Here is an 18,270-nt window from a genome sequence, read left to right as displayed (position 1 = left end):
TGACCCGCACATAAACTTAAAACGGTTAAAAATAAAATAAAAAATGGTATAGGTATGTTTCAAACTCACAACTTAACAAAACAAATAACTCTTTAACCACTTAAGCTAATAACATTTTATATTTTAAATTCAACACCAAATTTGATGAACGTTTAATCTTGTAACAATATATTTTTATCCGTGTGCATTACACGGGGATCTTCCTAGTTATTATTAACAATTGAAAAAATCTTGTAACTTAAATATTGAAAAATAAATGTCTTAATTAATTTTGACAAACAAATGATCAATTAATAATTTTAATTTATAGTTAATCTTTTCTATAATATAAAATTTTCTTATCTCTAATTCATTATAACACTATGTTACCTACTTTACTCCTCTATCTCAAATTTTAAAAGATAATTCTTTGATAATTTCTTTTAAACCGAATGATATTAGTTTATGTACATTTTGTATAATGATTTAATAATTAGAGATAAACATTTACGATAATTTTTAGCATAAGAGATAATGAAATTGTTTAAATGTGTTCAACACATACCTCAAATTAACATATATTTCAGTGGTATTATTTTATTTATTTATTACATTTTTTATTATTAATTTGTAACATCATACTTTTTATATATATATATATATAATTATTATTATTATTATTATTATTTAGTTTGAAGACAAAATACCTAACATACATTTCTATCAAATTGTGTAATAGATTTATAGAGTTAAATAATTTTTGGACATCAATGATCAAATCAAATGTGAGTATGGTCAAGATTGGTGTGGTTGGTTTACTAAAATATCTAATTATGGGTGTAACATTTGGAAGGAATTTATTCAATGTAGAATTTTTTTGCGAGCAATCCAGATTCATTGTGAGGGATAAATTTTTGATCAATTTTTGGGACGACACTTAGTATAGTGTTAAAAGTCTATATGTGATGTATCTTGAGCTTTGTTTCTTTAACTATATGTAGAAATGTCATAGTTAAAGACATGTTTGGTACTCGATTTAGTTGTTTCACTAGTCGAATTATATAGAAGGAGATTAAACATTAGAAAGAGTTTTTCCATAATAGAGTTTTACTTTTCGTAGAAAGCAAACAAGTGTCTTATATGAACAAAACATTATGCATTGACAAAATATTAATAGTTTTCATGTTGAGACATTGCTATAATTTGTTCGTTAAGATTATTTCATATGATTTTTGTTGGGAGATGTTTTATAAGTTAAAGATTTCATCTAAGATCATGTTCTTTTGATGAAGCGTTATTCACGGTGAAATTTTTACGGATAATATATGAATGAAAAAATGTTGTATTGTGATAATTTGTTGTCGTATGTGTCACAAGAAAGTGAAATCAACAACTCACTTACTTTTGTGTTGTCGAGAAGGTGACTAATATCTATAGTCTTTTGTTGAGTATTATTGAGATTTACTGAGTGCTATACGAGTCTTTAGGTAGTTGTTATGAAGTTGATTTTAGGCGGCTAATATGACATAATTATATATTTAGGTTACCATTCCAATTATTTTCTAATGAATTATCTAGTTTGAGAGAAATTATCGAATTTTTAATGATTATAGTCGTCCAATTCATATCATTTATTACTAGTAAAATTGTATTTTTAACGACCAACATTAATCACGGCGATCATACGCCGTGATTAATAATTTTTATTAGTGTCGGCGATATATACGTCGTGGTTAATAATTTTTATTAGTGTCGCCTATGTAACGCCCACACTAATAAGTATTATTAACCATGGTTTTCATTGTATTCGCTGTTACTAATGTTTTGACTTTTCCTCCATACTTCCGCCATTATTATTAGTCATAGTTTTATTAACTACGGTTTCCTCTCCTTAAAGTCGTGGTTAATAAATAAAAAAAATTAACGTCGACTTTTATAGCGTTGGCGAACGACGACTTTGATCGTCGACGTCGTCGACGTTCAAAATCATTAACATCGACATTATGTCTTTTAAAAAGTCGTCTTTAATAGTCATTTTCCCACTAGTGTATAATACTATATTATGACGTTTCCCGAGATTCGTTTTGGAAAGTCGTTAAAATCGATCGGGGTAATAGTTTTCTCGAGTACCTACGATCTTGTTTAACTTTGAGCAACGTGGTTGTATTTTATTGTTTTCTTATGTAACACACTTTGTCGTTGTGCTTAAACGTAGGGGTGTTCAATATTTGGTCTGAACCGAATTCAAATTTTATTTTCATTTTTTAGATCAAATTTTAAACAAATTCGAATTCAATATGATTTTCGGTTTGATTTTCGAGTTGGGGTTTAATTCAATAAACAAATTAAAAATCGAATTAATTTTTTATTATTTATTTTAATTATTTGTTTTATTCTATATTATATATTTTGTTAGATATATTTAAATTATTATATATTAAATTAACTCTAAAATTTGTTGATAGTGAAGATAAAAAAGTGCAAATGCAATTATTATAATAAATAGTACAATGGTGTAGATATGTTCAATATTTGGTTTGAACCAAATATCCGACCGAATTCTAACAGAATTCTAACAGAATTCGAATAAAACGAATTCGAATTTTAATATTAGGTTCGGTTTTTGAATTTTCTTAAAAGCAATAAAAATTCAAAAAACTCAAATTGTGAAACTCGAATAACTCGAAATCGAACCGATGAACACCCTACTTAAACGATTTTTATCATTTTTTAATAATAATTGACAAAAAAAATATAAATAATAAACACAAAATTTTACTAGATTCGACCAACAAATACATAAATCTTCGGAAACTCGTCAATTCTATAGATATTTCATAAATAATTGTTCAAACAATTATAAGTTACATTATCTTTATTAATAATAGTACATCAAAAGTCATAAATACTAAAATTCTCTTAAATCTATGAAAGACCTAACAACTCCAAACAACTACATCAAATCTAACCTGATAAGAATGTGGATTCTACTCACCCATGATATATCATTGGAACCTTTCATGGCGGTGGCACTAAAAACCATTTATGTCATTTAAACCGATGTTGAGATATTCAACTGCTAATTAGGAGAGAATACCGTGTAATAGGTATCACAAATGTTCAACGTGGGCCAACTCAGAACATTGAAAAGCTTGGTCATAATGTAGAACTTGAATACAACTACAAATTATGCTGTAAAACAAACAAGTTTTTTTTTTGGAAAATCTTATAAACAAGTTGACACTATTGAAAAGATGGGGAGACAATTGGAAAAAGTTTAAAATTTATAATAACATCAACTACACTCGAAAAAGTAGATAAAGGGAGCTACAAATATGTGAATGCTGACTCTCCTTGCTAATTTTAAAAGTTCTCAAATAAATTAACTTTGTTGTTTTTTACTTATTTTCTTAGTTTTGGTGGTCACAGTCATAGCTAATCAATTTCTTAATACCATTCTAAAGTGTATAAACTTATTAAATTATGACAAATCATGTTTTCATTGTATATAGTTTTTTTTCCATGTTCCAAGCAAACTTTAAATAATAATAAAAATTATATACATGACTACAAAGGAAAGAAATTAAACCAACAAACCACAACAATAACATATGTTATTCTAGGTAATGATATTATATATCTCCATGAAGTATTGAATTGAAACAATAAAAAGAAAAGGAAACTCTAAATACAATATTTCAATTCAATTGTATGAAAAGAGCCCCACTTAAAAGAAAAACAAAACAAAAGTTTAAATAATGGTTGACAAACATACACTAATATATATATATGAAAAGGGTTTAACTTAGTGGCATTTCATAAACAAACCCATTATCTGGTTGAGTTGAGTGAATAGCACATCCAACAAACCAACCTTAATTTGAAATGAATGATATTCTAAAATTTAAAACACTTAAAACCGACCAAAGAACCCCTAATGTATGTATGGATAAGGAAGTCAACCTTGGTTTGGTTTGATTAAATGAATTAATTATAATGAATCCAGCTGGACCATGTCTTAATGTTTGTCAACCAATGATCAAACCCTTATCGCATTCAATGCATTATTTTATAAATATCTTCTTATCCTTCCATTATAATTAAATTAAATTATGCAACACAACTCTCTAATCCATTTCATGTTTTAATTATATTTTAATCAAAAGATAAGTGTTACTCTTTCTTCAACCCTAAAATATTATAAAGTTAATTAGCCATATCCTAACACTCATTATAACACTAACCTATTAATTTAATAAAAGTCAACATAACACAAATTATTATTTTTTTCCTTACAAATAGTTTAATTATAACATCCATTCACAAAGTTCCTCTTCTGTTTTTTATTTTTATTTTTTTAAGAAAAAAAGAATAAAATTAAAATATATTTTTTTCTTCGGAATTTATTCTTAGGATACTAGCTAACACAGTCCCTAATGCAACATTCTTTATTTGAATGAGAGTATTTTTAGTGAAAATTAAATTTAAATATTTATTCTTTAAAAAAATACATGTTAAGAAATAATTTAAAGCATTAAAAATATGAAACTTCATTTTTAATATTTTAAAACTAAATTTAAATAGAGTTCTTTATTTGGCCTACTTCATATTTGATGAATCTAATCTAGGAATATTGTTCACTTTTATTTGTTTTTTGTTTTTTGTTTTTTTTAAGTTAAGGTCAATATTTGATTAAAAAAATAATAAAAGCTTCCTCCGAAACCCCTGGGATAACATGATATATATATATATATATATATATATATATATATATATATATATATATATATATATATATATATATATATATATATATATATATATATATATATATATATATATATATATATATATATATATATATAGATATATATATATATATATATAAAAAAAAGCTTCATATGGTCTTTATTTGGAATTATAGTATTTTAATAATATTTTATTTTATTTGGGTGATTATACGAAATAATATTTGGAAATATAGTTTAATTTTATATATATATATATATATATATATATATATATATATATATATATATATATATATATTACCAAATTTAATAACAATGTTTGTTTAACTTCAACTTTATGTATTTTAAAACATGATCAAATTAGTTTGTTAATGATTATTTTTAAATAATTCACTATTTATTCTATCGTTATATAATTTAAATTATCAAATAAAATATTAAATTATTTTTAAGTATTAAATGATAAAAACAATTTAGTAAAATAATTTTTTCTTATATCAACCAAAGTTTTTTCTTTCTTCCAATTAAATAATTTTATATTAAACAAAGCATTAGTATAGAGTTTTTTAAGACTATATATTATAAGAAATGAAAACAAAACATTTAAGTTTGAATAATAGTTTAATTAATTTAATAAGAGAATAATTTGATGAAGTATTAAGTTATTTAAATAAAGAATTAAACCCTTAGAAACAAAAGGATTAATCAACATATATATAAATATTAGTCTTAATATATGAGTTATCCTTAATAATATTTTATAAGCAATCATTTTATGAAAACCAACAAAAATGATTAAATAAATCAAAATTAATTAGCTAAAGGACATGATTTTAATTAAGAGATGATAATTATGGTTCTAATATTATATTACATACCCACTCATAAAAGGACAAAACTATAACTGTAATCATTATAGGTCCGTTTAAATTATTTGAAGTGTTGAACCCGCATCTTATTTTATTTCTGTTAAATAGTTTTTTTTTTGTGAAAGGTTTTTTTTTTAATAAAATCAATAATATTTAATTAAAATAAATAATTTTTTTGTTTGTAGAAGTAGTAATACAATTTTTATTTTTATTTATTTTTTATTTATAATTTATTATTTTATAAAAAAAATAAAATTTTAAAAATATGTTTAAATTCCCTATATGTTTTATAATTTATAAAATAATATTAAACTAAATTAAAATTAAAATTAAAATTAATAAAATTATAATAATTAAAAAATCTTAAGAATAAAATAAACTTACTTCTGATGTGATTATAATTAAAAAAAATAAATGTGATTATTTTTTATACTTAATACTCTTCACTTATTATTTTATTATAATATTTTATTTACTATATTTAATATAAAAACCTATTAATTGAGTCGAAAACGTGCTTAAAAAGATTTAAATGTGTTCAGGGATTCAAAACAGGTTAAATATGTCTAATTTTAAAACGTGTTAACAGACAAAGACAAATATGCCTACATCCAACCTCCAGTAATCTTTTATCCTTTTGAGCCTTTTTATTTAGTGATATTATATAATTTTTATAAAAAAAAATATGTCTAATTTTAAAATGTCAAAATGTGTTACATAGATAAAAATGTGTTAAACATGTCAAATAAATGTTAATTAAGTTTAAAATCGATTAAAAAGATTCAATTTAATTAAGTCAATAGAATAAAGAAACTATAAAGATTATAAATAAGAAAAATAAATTTAATTTATTAAAGATCAAAGTTAATTAAGCAACAATATTTGATCAATTTAATTTGAGTTTGAGTTGTATATAAATGGTATTATTTAGTTGAATTTATTAGCTTGCTACCTCTAAATTTGCCATTCTCGTGTTTAACCTGGCTGCAACTTGTTTCGTGTGGATATTATAAAAAATAAAATAATGTTAAGAATAAAAAAGAATATTAAAAAAATTAATAATTTGAATAAATAAAAATCATTATGAAATTTGAATTATTTGTGGTAAATTTAGAATTTTACTTTTATTTATATTGAAATATATACATATACATCAATAAATAAATAAATAAATAAAGTATTAAATTAACTTTTATTTATAACAAAAAGATATCAAATAATATTTCTATTTTAGAGTAAAAGGAGACACAATATTATGGCAAGTATTTGTAGCACTACTTCAGTGATTAGATTATCAGTCTTCTCGGTTTTGGTGTTGGATTCTTCACTTCTCCTTGTCTGAGGTCCATCATTAAGTGGGTTAAAGTCAAATATAGCTTTCGTTTGATTCGGTATTTATAAGCTGTGTTTGAACGTTTATATAATAAGTTGTTCTAATAATTTTGCGTAATAATTTGGGTAATAAGCTCACTTAAAAAATTATAATCAAACATATTTTTGCCTTTAAACTTAATTTTCTCTCTACTTCCTTTCAGTGTTTAAGCTTATAATTTTAGCGTGTTTTTTTTCTCTCATCATTTTTAAAAAAAAAAATTATTCATTATTTCTCATATATTTCATTCATTTCTAATTATTTTATTAATTCTATTTTATTTATTTAATCTATATCTAATTATTATATTCATTCTTTTTCATCTATTTTTAATATTTTTATAAAATTATTATAATAATAAAATATATATTTAAATATATTTTTATTTATTATTTATAAAATAAGTATCTTAATATAAATAAAATATGTAAAATATTAAATATAATTACACTTTATTTTTTTTAATTTATAAATATAATTTTGAAAATAAAATTAGTCTTAATAATTAATTATCTAAAAGTATATATATATTATAATTGAAATGAATTGAACCCCGACCTAATAAATTATATAAGAAGAAGGCTAGTGAAGTAAAAATAGAATTGATAATTAAATATAATTTTAAAAATAAAACTAATCTTAATTAATTATCTAAATATATATATATATATATATTATTGAAATAAATTTAATTGTCACCTAAAGAATTATACAAGAAGATAATGAGAGAACTAAAAATAAAATTGACAATTAAAAAATTGAGCAGAAAGAGAGTGTAAAAAGGTGAAAATATATAATAATAATAATAATAAATTACTTTTTTTTATTGAATGAATCATTTAAATATTTTTAAAAAAAATAAAAATAAAGACAAAAGAATGATTTTCAAATAAAGAAGAGGAGATTGAAAATTTTAAAATATTATAATATATATATATATATATATATATATATTGAATATATTTAATATTATACATTTATAAAAATTAATATATTAATATTTTAAAATATATTATTTTTAATTTAAGTCATTTATTAATATTTAAAATTATATATTAAATTTTTTTATAAAAAATAATATATTAATATAATTTATTTTCAAATAAATTATTCTTTAATTTAAATCATTTATTAATATATATATATATATATATAATATAAAAAATAAATAAGTTAGGCGTATAAACTTTATCAAACATACACAAATTTAACGATTAAATAATCTGAGATCATATCAAACATACCTGCGAATAAACTGAATAAACTTGCGTCAATAAGCTGAATCAAACAAGCCCAAAATCTTTTGGGATCAAATTATTAGTAAGATGGAGAGTAAATTTTGACTTAAATGAATAAAATGATCTCTAAAATAGGTCGGTTAGTGTTTATCAAGAGCGTGTTAACTTCGATGCCTACATATATGATGTCTTTATTTGTGATACTGAAATATGTAGCGGTTAAAATGAAGAGAATTATGTGCAAATTTTTTTAGGGACAGTCAAATTCTTCTTTTACTCGTCTCGTTAGCGGAGAAAAAGTTAAATAACTAAAGATAACGAAAGTTTGGATATTCAAGACTTAGTTGCTTTTAATAAAGCTTTGTTCTCTAAATAGTGCAGCAGATATGCGTCAAAGGAAAACATCCTTTGAGCCCAAATTTATCAAGAGCAACTATGATCAAGATTGGTATTGGTCTAGTTGGTTCACTAAGTTGTCCAATTTCCTAGTTGGTTGTTGTATTTGGGGGGCATTTTCGTCATGTAGAAGTATTTTTATGATCAAACAATATTTATTGTTTGTGATGGAGGCTCAGTAGGCTTAGTTTATTTTTGGAATGACATTTGATGTGGGTAAGTGTCTTGCTACTGAATTTTTGGTGTTGCTTCTATTGTCATTTGTAGAGATTCTATTGTCAATGAAATGTTTGATCAGCACTCATGTAGTTTTGTTAGTAGAATCAGATACAAGAGACGCCTTAAGGGTGCTAAAGTCCTTGATCATGCGAGATTGTTAGATTTGGTGAGTTCTAAGGAGGTTAACCCAATTAGTCGTGATGTTATGCGATTGTGTAATATGGAAACTTTTAATGTTGGTCATTGTTATTTAATTAAGTCACCACGTCTAGTTTTTGTAGTGACTTGTTAGGGAACTCTAAGGTGCTTACTAAGATTTCGTTCTTTGGATGGAGTGCAATTCATGGAGGTATCTTATCGGATGACAAAATTAAGCATAAGGACTTTATAATGGCGAGTCCATGTCGAATGTGCCTTAAGGAAGAGAAGACAGCTATGCACCTTCTCTTGTACTGTCAGTCTGTGGTTGGGAATTGGAGCCTTCTTTGGACTTTGATTAGGGTTCAATGAGTTATGTCTAAATCCATTGGTAGTTGTTGGGAAGTTTGAGTGGAGGTAGCCAATTTTGTTGGTCTAAAATAGTGGAATTATTTGGTTGGAGTGGAACTGAGAAACTTTTGATAACTATTGACGGACGATGAGGTCCATTCACGACGTTATTATCATTACGTTGTCTGAAGTGAGATCCGGTAAGAATGTGGACTCGGCGGGTGATCTCATTGCTCTTTTTTTTTTAAAAGAAAATCATGCAATATAATATAATTAATAATCGTTTAAACATGACAACAAAAACAATACAAAAATACGAGTGTTTATCTAGTCACCAAACACACTCAAAACACAACGAGATTAACCATTTGAGCGTAACAATGAAAACATAAACATGTTCACCAAGGAATAAAACAAAACATAAACTTTAACATTAATGAGCTCTAAATCTTCAAGAAGATCAATTAGTTCATTGACCGCCTACACCGGTTTTCCAAAATAGATATTTTATATCGTCATAATAATAGTGTTGTGAAGTAAGCGCATTGGTCGACCTCGATTACTGAACGTACTACAGTTCCTTTCGAACCAAATAGTCCATCATAAAATAATCGGGATATGGACTCAATCCAATCGAGCTCACAGTTTTTATCCAAACATCCCAACAATCGACGATTAACTCAAACATCACCCACTCAATGTGAATCATGTTCCAAAGTAGGCTCCAAATCGCAGTCACTTAATTACAATGCGAAAGCAAGTGAGGCGTCGTCTCTATCTATTCGCAACAAACTCTGCAACGACTAACACTGGTGAAAAAAGGGTCAAAACCGAGAGTTAAAACTCTCGGTTTTGACCCTATAACTTTCGGTGAAGACACCTTACCGAAGGTTTTAGTAACCCTCGCAATCCCTCGGTATTGACACTCTCGGGACTTCCATAAAGAGAAAAACCGAGAGTTATATGAAAACTTTCGGTTTTTTCTCTTTGTGTAAAAAACGAGGGTTTTACAAGAACTTTCGGTTTTTCTCTTTTGGAAAAACCGAGGGTTTTATAAAGACCTTTCGGTTTTTCTCTTTTGTGGAAAACCGAGGGTTGTATATATACCTTTCGGTTTTCTTCTTTTTACAAATAACCTTCGGTTTTTCTCTGTGTGGAAAAACCGAGGGTTTTGCAAAGAACTTTCGGTTTTACCCGAAGAGGAAAACCGAAGGTTATTTACAAAACTCTCGGTTTTCCTCTTCGGGTAAAACAGAGAGTTTTCCACTAACTCTCGGTTTTTAGCCAAAGAGAAAACCGAAAGTTATATTAAAACTCTCGGATTTTCTCTTTAGGATAAAAACCGAGGGTTTGTCATATAACTCTCGGTTTTCTCTTTGGCTAAAAACCGAGAGTTTTCTAATATCTCTCGTTTTTTCGAAAAAGAGAAAAACCGAGAGATTTCAATATTACTTTCGGTTTTTTCCCCTAAATTTTTAAAAATGTGCGAATTATTTTGCTCGCAACCAAAACCTAACCAAAACCTGTTCAGCCAAACCAATATATTAATGATAAAAGAAATGCAGCATACAATAAACGATCACATTAATTGATCGTGAACATTACAAAATTCGAAACCAAACAAATATTCCGAACAATCTGTTATAAGTTCAACTACTATACTGAAAACATGTTCATAATCGAAACAACCTTAGCTTGTGGGGGGAGGAGGTGGTTGTTGCCTCATATATAATTCCACTCTCTCCATTCTCGCGTTCATCTCTGCCTTCTCCCTCTCCATTCTCGCGTTCATCTCTGCCTTCTCCCTCTCCATTCTTTCCACAATTTCTTGTTTTTCCAATTGCAATTCATCCATTTTCCGCCTTCTTTCTTCATCTCTCTTCTCCAGTTCCTCCAGCTTGAGCTTCATTATTTGATTCTCTTCTAACAATCGCTCATTGTTTCGCTGTGAACTGTTTCCACTCCGACGATCATCACGAAAGTGTGTGGGCCGGACGCCTGATCCCATTCCGAACACTACCCCGTGTTTTTGTTGTCCGAACACCCTCTCCGTCAATTCAAAATCTGATATTCCGGGTTCGTTACTAACAACCTCCTCCATCTCAGCCTGCACAATTCAAATAAAATATCATTTATATAATAAAAAACTAGGCATATTCAAATCACTTACAATTTTCTCTTGCACGTGTTCGTCCGGGACGGGTGTTGGGTTTTCTTGTGTCGGTTTTGGTGTACGGGTCCTCTTGAATACTTCAATTACAGACGGTGGCCGTCCCATTTCAATCGCCTGTTGAAATAAATGATTTATATAATTAATAACAATCTTTATATTAAGTTATTACAAATAATTTACTTACCAACTCGTCTTCAATTTGTGCAAACGGTCTACTTCCCGTTCGATGTGGGAATTTCAGATTCTTCTGATTCTTCATATTTGTAGTACTGTGTCTCTGTATTTGAAATAACAAATGAAGTTAGATTAATTAATATCAACTCTTATTTGAATTATGAAACCTTACCTTAAACGTTTCTGTGAAGAAATGGTTGCGACACACGAATTCCCAATCGTCTCGATCGTAGTCCGGTGGAGGATTAGCCAGTACCGCCGCCTCGTCTCCGTTGTGGACGCGGATATAATTCTTGTTCAAATCCGACCGCCATCTATCCCATATCTGATTGGCGTGTCCCAACCCCGTCGTTCGAAAAGACTCAATGTCACCATTAGTCGCTTCGAACGGATCCTGAAAAAAATAACATCCAAATGTGAAAAATAATTATTTAATAACGTAATGTTTAATCAAGTAATAATTATTAACCTTGATAGCAGTCCACAGTGAATCCAATTGGTCTGCACTTAAAGCCTTCCACTTGAGAAGACGGTGTGAGACGGCTGCGGGGCTCCGGATAATCGACCCCACATGTCTAGACCAACGTGTCCTTCCCACGTCTGTACCGCCTGGCCTCCCATCCTTGTCTCTAAACGTTAGAGGGATCCTCGTCCCCGCTAGCCTCTTAGACAGCGCAATATTCTTGTTCTTCCCCCGTCTCTTGCGGGCAGAAGATTCTTCAAAATTATCAAAATCTTAATTAAATATGTCAATCAATTGAAACACTAACTAATTTGTAAACGAAATACCTGTCGATGATGGGTCGGGAGTGGTCCCGTGCTCCTCCTTGTCATCCTGCTCCTCGATAGGCTCCTCAAGACCCTCGTCTTCAGCCTCAGCGCTAGGCAGGTTATCAGCAGCGAATGTGCTCTCTATATACTCTGCGATGTCATCAATATCGTCTTCACTCTCGTATGTTCGGGGAGGCGCAGTAGCTATCGGGACCACAGGAATCGGTGGTTGGTCTCTCGAAGACGATCCTCGTTGCTTTAACGCCTCGGATTGGGCAAGTAGGTTTTGGTAACTCTTATCCAATTTCTTGGGTGTCTTCCTCATACTCTTCCAAACTGTTTTAGGACCTTCAGACATTCTTAATTCACACCATTAATAAAAATGAGTGAATACTTGAAATAAAGTAGTAAGAAAAATGAATATAAAGTTAAAAACATAATTAAATCTACCTAATTAATTAATATGAACTATATGTTTGTAAACCGCGGTTTTATTTTTGTCACAATCTTCCAACCGGGTCGGGCTGACATATCAGGGGCGTAGAATACTTGTTTTGCTTGACTCGCCAATATATACGGGTCTTGACTTTGCGTTTTCAATATTCGGTTTACATTTACACTTACGAAGCCATATTTATCCACTTTCACTCCTAGTTCCCCCGAGTGTGTATCAAACCACTTACACTTGAATAAAACAACTCGTTTGTGAGAATAGTATTGTAATTCGATTATATCCGTCAAAACTCCGTAGTATGACATAGTTTCAGATCCGTTGTATCCCTCAACAACCACCCCACTATTTTGAGTTGTCAAACCTTCGTCGTGTTTTTCTGTACAGAATTTGAATCCATTTACTTTACACCAAACATACATAGACGAGTAGATACTTGGACCTTCTCCTAAGATCTTGAGGTCTCTTGATATGTCGTTACTTTCTGCTAAATGGGCGACCTATATATGTATCCGAAATGTAGTTGTTAATATAAATAAGAAGAGTTAGGATATATGGTTTGTAATTTACTCACTCGATGCTTGAAATATGCGACAAACGTTTCTCCACTGGACTCGTTGTTATAATCTCTACAAATAGATCGAATGCTAATTAGTAACACTCTTTAATGCTAATTAGTAACAGCAACTTTGAAACTTACATGTAAAAAGGTTCTGCTTCGGGACAATTTTTCAAAATGTAAGAATGAGCTGTCACTCGATCTATATAATCCAAGTTGTATACTTTTCCGTTGGATAGGTCTTCCAATGATGCAAATATTGAAATCCCCGAGATTTCAGGTTGTGCATTTTCTTGATCTTGTTCCTCCATATACCTGGCACATAAGCTAATACTTTCGTTAACAAGATAGCTCTCGCTTATAGAGGCTTCGGGGTGGTTATTATTCCGCAAATATCTTTTCATTGTACCCATGTAATGTTCAAAGGGATACATCCATCGATACTGAACAGGTCCTCCAAGCAAAGCCTCAAATGACAAGTGAACCGGGAGATGCATCATGATGTCGAAGATTGACGGCGGAAAAATCATTTCAAATTTGCAAAGCGTCAATGTAATATCCATGTACAATTGTTCCAGGTCCTCTTGAATCAACTCTTTGAAGCACAACAACCGAAAGAAACGAGACAAATTTACTAACGCATCATACACATACTCTGGAAGCAATCCACGAGTTGCTAAAGGAATTAGATATTCCAACAAAATGTGACAATCATGACTCTTTAATCCCGAAAGTTTTTTCTCTTCCAAATTTACACAACCCCCGATATTTGAGCAAAACCCATCAGGCAACTTGAGATCTTTCAAGAAGTTACAAAGACGTATTTTATTTTCGGATGTCAAAGTGAAAGGCGCTTCTGGATAATGAACAACTCCTTCATCATTTATAGGATGTAACCATGATTTTATGCCCAAGAGTTCTAAGTCTTTACGAGCTTTAGGACCATCCTTAGTCTTCTCTTTCACATTCATTATTGTTCCCAGCACGCTATCACAGATATTTTTCTCAATATGCATCACATCCAAATTATGTCTCAATAATAGCGATTTCCAATAAGGTAGACGGAAGAAAATGCTAAGTTTGTTCCAATTGTCGCCCCGCGTTTCATGATATATCTTGGTTCTCTTGCTCATATCCGCACTAAGAATAATGTCTTCTAGGTCTCGTGCTTGTTCATAACTTTCTTGGCCCGTTAACAATCTAGGGGGATCCCTATAATCAGTTCGACCATCAAACGACTCTTTATCCCTTCTGTATTTGTGCTTCGGTGGAAGGAAACGTCTGTGACCCAAGTAACATTGTTTGGAACCATGGACCAATCGAAGGGATACCGTGTCGTTGTTACAACAAGGACAAGCAAATTTACCTTTCGTACTCCAGCCTGATAAATTCGCGTATGCGGGAAAGTCGTTAATGGTCCACAACAACGCCGCTCGCATGTTAAAGTATTGCGAGGTGTGTGCATCAAACGTTTTCACACCTGTTTGCCACAGTTCATGCAACTCATCGATCAATGGCTGGAGAAATATGTCAATTGCATCTCCCGGACTCTTTGGACCCGGAATTAACATAGATAAAATGAAATTGCTAGAATCCATGCAAGTCGTGGGTGACACATTATAAGGGACGAGAATTACCGGCCAAACACTGTATGATTTTTTCCCATTTGCAAATGGTTGAAATCCATCGCTTGATAAACCAAGTCTTACGTTTCGGGATTCTGAAGCAAAATCTGTATAATTTTCATCAAACGTCTTCCAAGTTAAGGAATCAGCGGGGTGTCTCAACGTATCACTGTCAACTCTTCCTTCTTTATGCCATCTCATCATTGGAGCCGTTTTTGAGGACATGTATAGTCTTTGCAGTCTTGGTATTAAAGGGAAATATCTCAACACCTTTTTTGGAATGAATTTCCCGTTTTGCTTCTCCCGAACTGTCCCACTTGTTTGGTCGACTTTCCATCTTGAAAGACCGCAAACTCTACACGAATCTTCATTTATGTCGTCCTTCCAAAATAGCATACAGTTGTTCTTACATGCGTCTATCTTGTTATATTTAAGCCCGATATCAGTAATGAATTTTTTACTTTCGTAGTACGAGTTTGGCAATTGAGCGTCAATCGGTAATATGTAGTCTTTAAGCAGACGCAGCAACATATCGAACGAAGAATTCGTCCATTGACATACATTTTTTATGTGAAGTAGTTTCAGTAGTGCCGATGATTTCGTTATTCGAGCACCTTCATACAATGGTCGTTTGGAATCATCAAGTAATTTATAAAATCTTTGCGCATCTTCGACTGGTTGATCGTTGCTCGGGACGTCATTAACGTTGGGGAACATATCGTTTATAAATTCGTGCATATAACGTTCTTCGTTGACCTGTTCATTAACTGTATTATTCATCTCCTGTGTCTGATCGTTGAATTCCGGCACGGCATCCTCCGACTGATCATCGTCGTCATCATCATCGTAGTCATCGGCATCTTCATCGACATCTTCATTAACCACTTGAGTAGTACGTCTCTTTTCTCCATGAAAATACCAATACTCATAATGAATATTTATTCCATAAACGATGAGGTGAGTCTTGACTTCGTCTATTTCCATAAACGGCGTGTTCAAGCATTTCACGCAGGGACATTTCACGGTTTGTCGGGATGTATTCCTAACAGCATACTCGAGGAATTTGTCAACACCTTCCTCGTAATCTGGATGATCTCGACGTAAGGTCATCCAGCTTTTATCGGGTACTTCCATATTTCTAATAAAATGGAAAACAACCCGCATTATTATTTACTTATATTTCACTAAATTAATTAGGCTTACATAATGCTAACATAATTTATATCTAATCTACCATTATCCAACCAATAATCAATTTCATCTAACATTATCCAACCAATAATCAATTTCATCTAACATTATCGAAGCCCAATTCAACCTAAACAAACAATATTTCATTCATATATACATTTCAAACCTAATCTAACATGATTTCATTCATATACATTTCAACAATATCTAACATTATCCAAGCCAAATTTCACCTAAACAAACATTAACATTTCATTCATATACATTTCAAACCAATCATCATTAATCTAACCAATTTTTTAAACTACTCTAACTTAGTCAAACACTATTTCAATCATACATAATTCAAATAATTTAATTCATACCTAAAATCCAATATAATACAAACAATGCAATTCTAGCCTAAAATCTAATTTATTCATACATAAAATCCAATGTAATTCTAACAACATAAGAATCCTAAAAAACTGACCTTTTTCAGCAGTTGTGGCAGCGACGGTGGAGAGGCAGGTGAAGGTGGAATAACCTCGGCGATCTTCAATAGACGGACGGTCCTAATCAAAAATCAGACAAAATCAAACCATATTATCTAACTTAAATTTTACATAAATCCAACAAAGTTCAAACTATATATATCATATACCAAACAAAATATAATCTAAGAAACCCAACCTAACAAATCAAACCAATATCAAACCTAAAATCAAACTTAATTAACAATCATTAACATTTCAATATCAAACATAAATTCAAACTAAATTAACAATTAAACAAACCAATAGAAAACCTAAAATCCAACTAATTTAACAATCAATCAAACTAACCTAAAATCCAAAATCTAACTAATTGAACAATCTAACTCATATAACCTAAAATCCCACTAATTTTACAATTAAACAAACCAATATCAAACCTAAAATCCAAAATCCAAAATCAATCTAACCTAAAATCCCAAATCAATCTAACCTAAAATCCCAAATCAATCTAACCTAAAATCCAAAATCAATCTAACCTAAAATCCCAAATCAATCTAACCTAAAATCCCAAATCAAACCTATATATCAAACTAACCTTTGCGGCTGTAGGTTGAATCGGATGGCGGCAGCAGGAGGCGGCGACTGTCTTCAATCGACGGCAGCGAACGACGTCGTCGATCCAAGCGGAGGCAGCGACTTGGCGGCGGAAAGGCTTCTTCAATCTGCGGCGGCGTCAATCGGAGGAGGGCAGCGCGGCGTCGTCAATTGGAGGAGGGCTGCACTGCTTCGTCGTCGATTAAAGGCCGGAGGACGCGGCTGGGCAGAGGCGGCGCGGAAGAAGAGCGAATGGGAGAGAGAAATCGGGGAGAAAAAAAAACGGGGAAAAAGAAAGAAAGGAAAAAAAGCGGGTTATGTTTTTTTTAAAGGTCATTTCCGAGAGTTAATCATATAACTCTCGGTTTTTGACTATTAATTTCCGAGAGTTATATGATTACCTCTCGGTTTTGATCATTTGATTAATTTCCGAGAGTTAATCATATACCTCTCGGTTTTTCTCAATTAACATTCCGAGAGATATGTCTAAATCTCTCGGTTTTGAAAGGTGTACAATTTAATTTAATTAGGTAAAAACGAAAGTTAATTGTATAACTTTCGGTTTTGATGGTTATTTCCGAAAGTTATATAATTAACTTTCGGAATTACAATTTCAAAAATTGCTAAATTAATAGGTCTTTAACCTTCTAATGACTTTGAAGGTCATTATTTTAACTTATTTGATATCTTTAAAACATTACACAATCTATATGATCAAATTTTGTACACATTCATATGATCATCAAACACAAACATACATATACACTTCTTTATATAATCAAACACAATCATAAAAAGTTTAACATCAAACACAATCTTCATTTTCAAAATATAACACACACTTGATTATATTAGTTAAGAGTCTAGATTAGTAGGTTTAAAACAAAATAATTTAACAAATTAGGTAGTGGTAAAACCGAAAGTTAATAGTATAACTTTCGGC

The sequence above is a fragment of the Impatiens glandulifera genome, chromosome 7 (assembly GCF_907164915.1).
Source record: "Impatiens glandulifera chromosome 7, dImpGla2.1, whole genome shotgun sequence".
NCBI classification, from domain to species: domain Eukaryota; kingdom Viridiplantae; phylum Streptophyta; class Magnoliopsida; order Ericales; family Balsaminaceae; genus Impatiens; species Impatiens glandulifera.
This window is presented reverse-complemented; position numbering follows the sequence as displayed.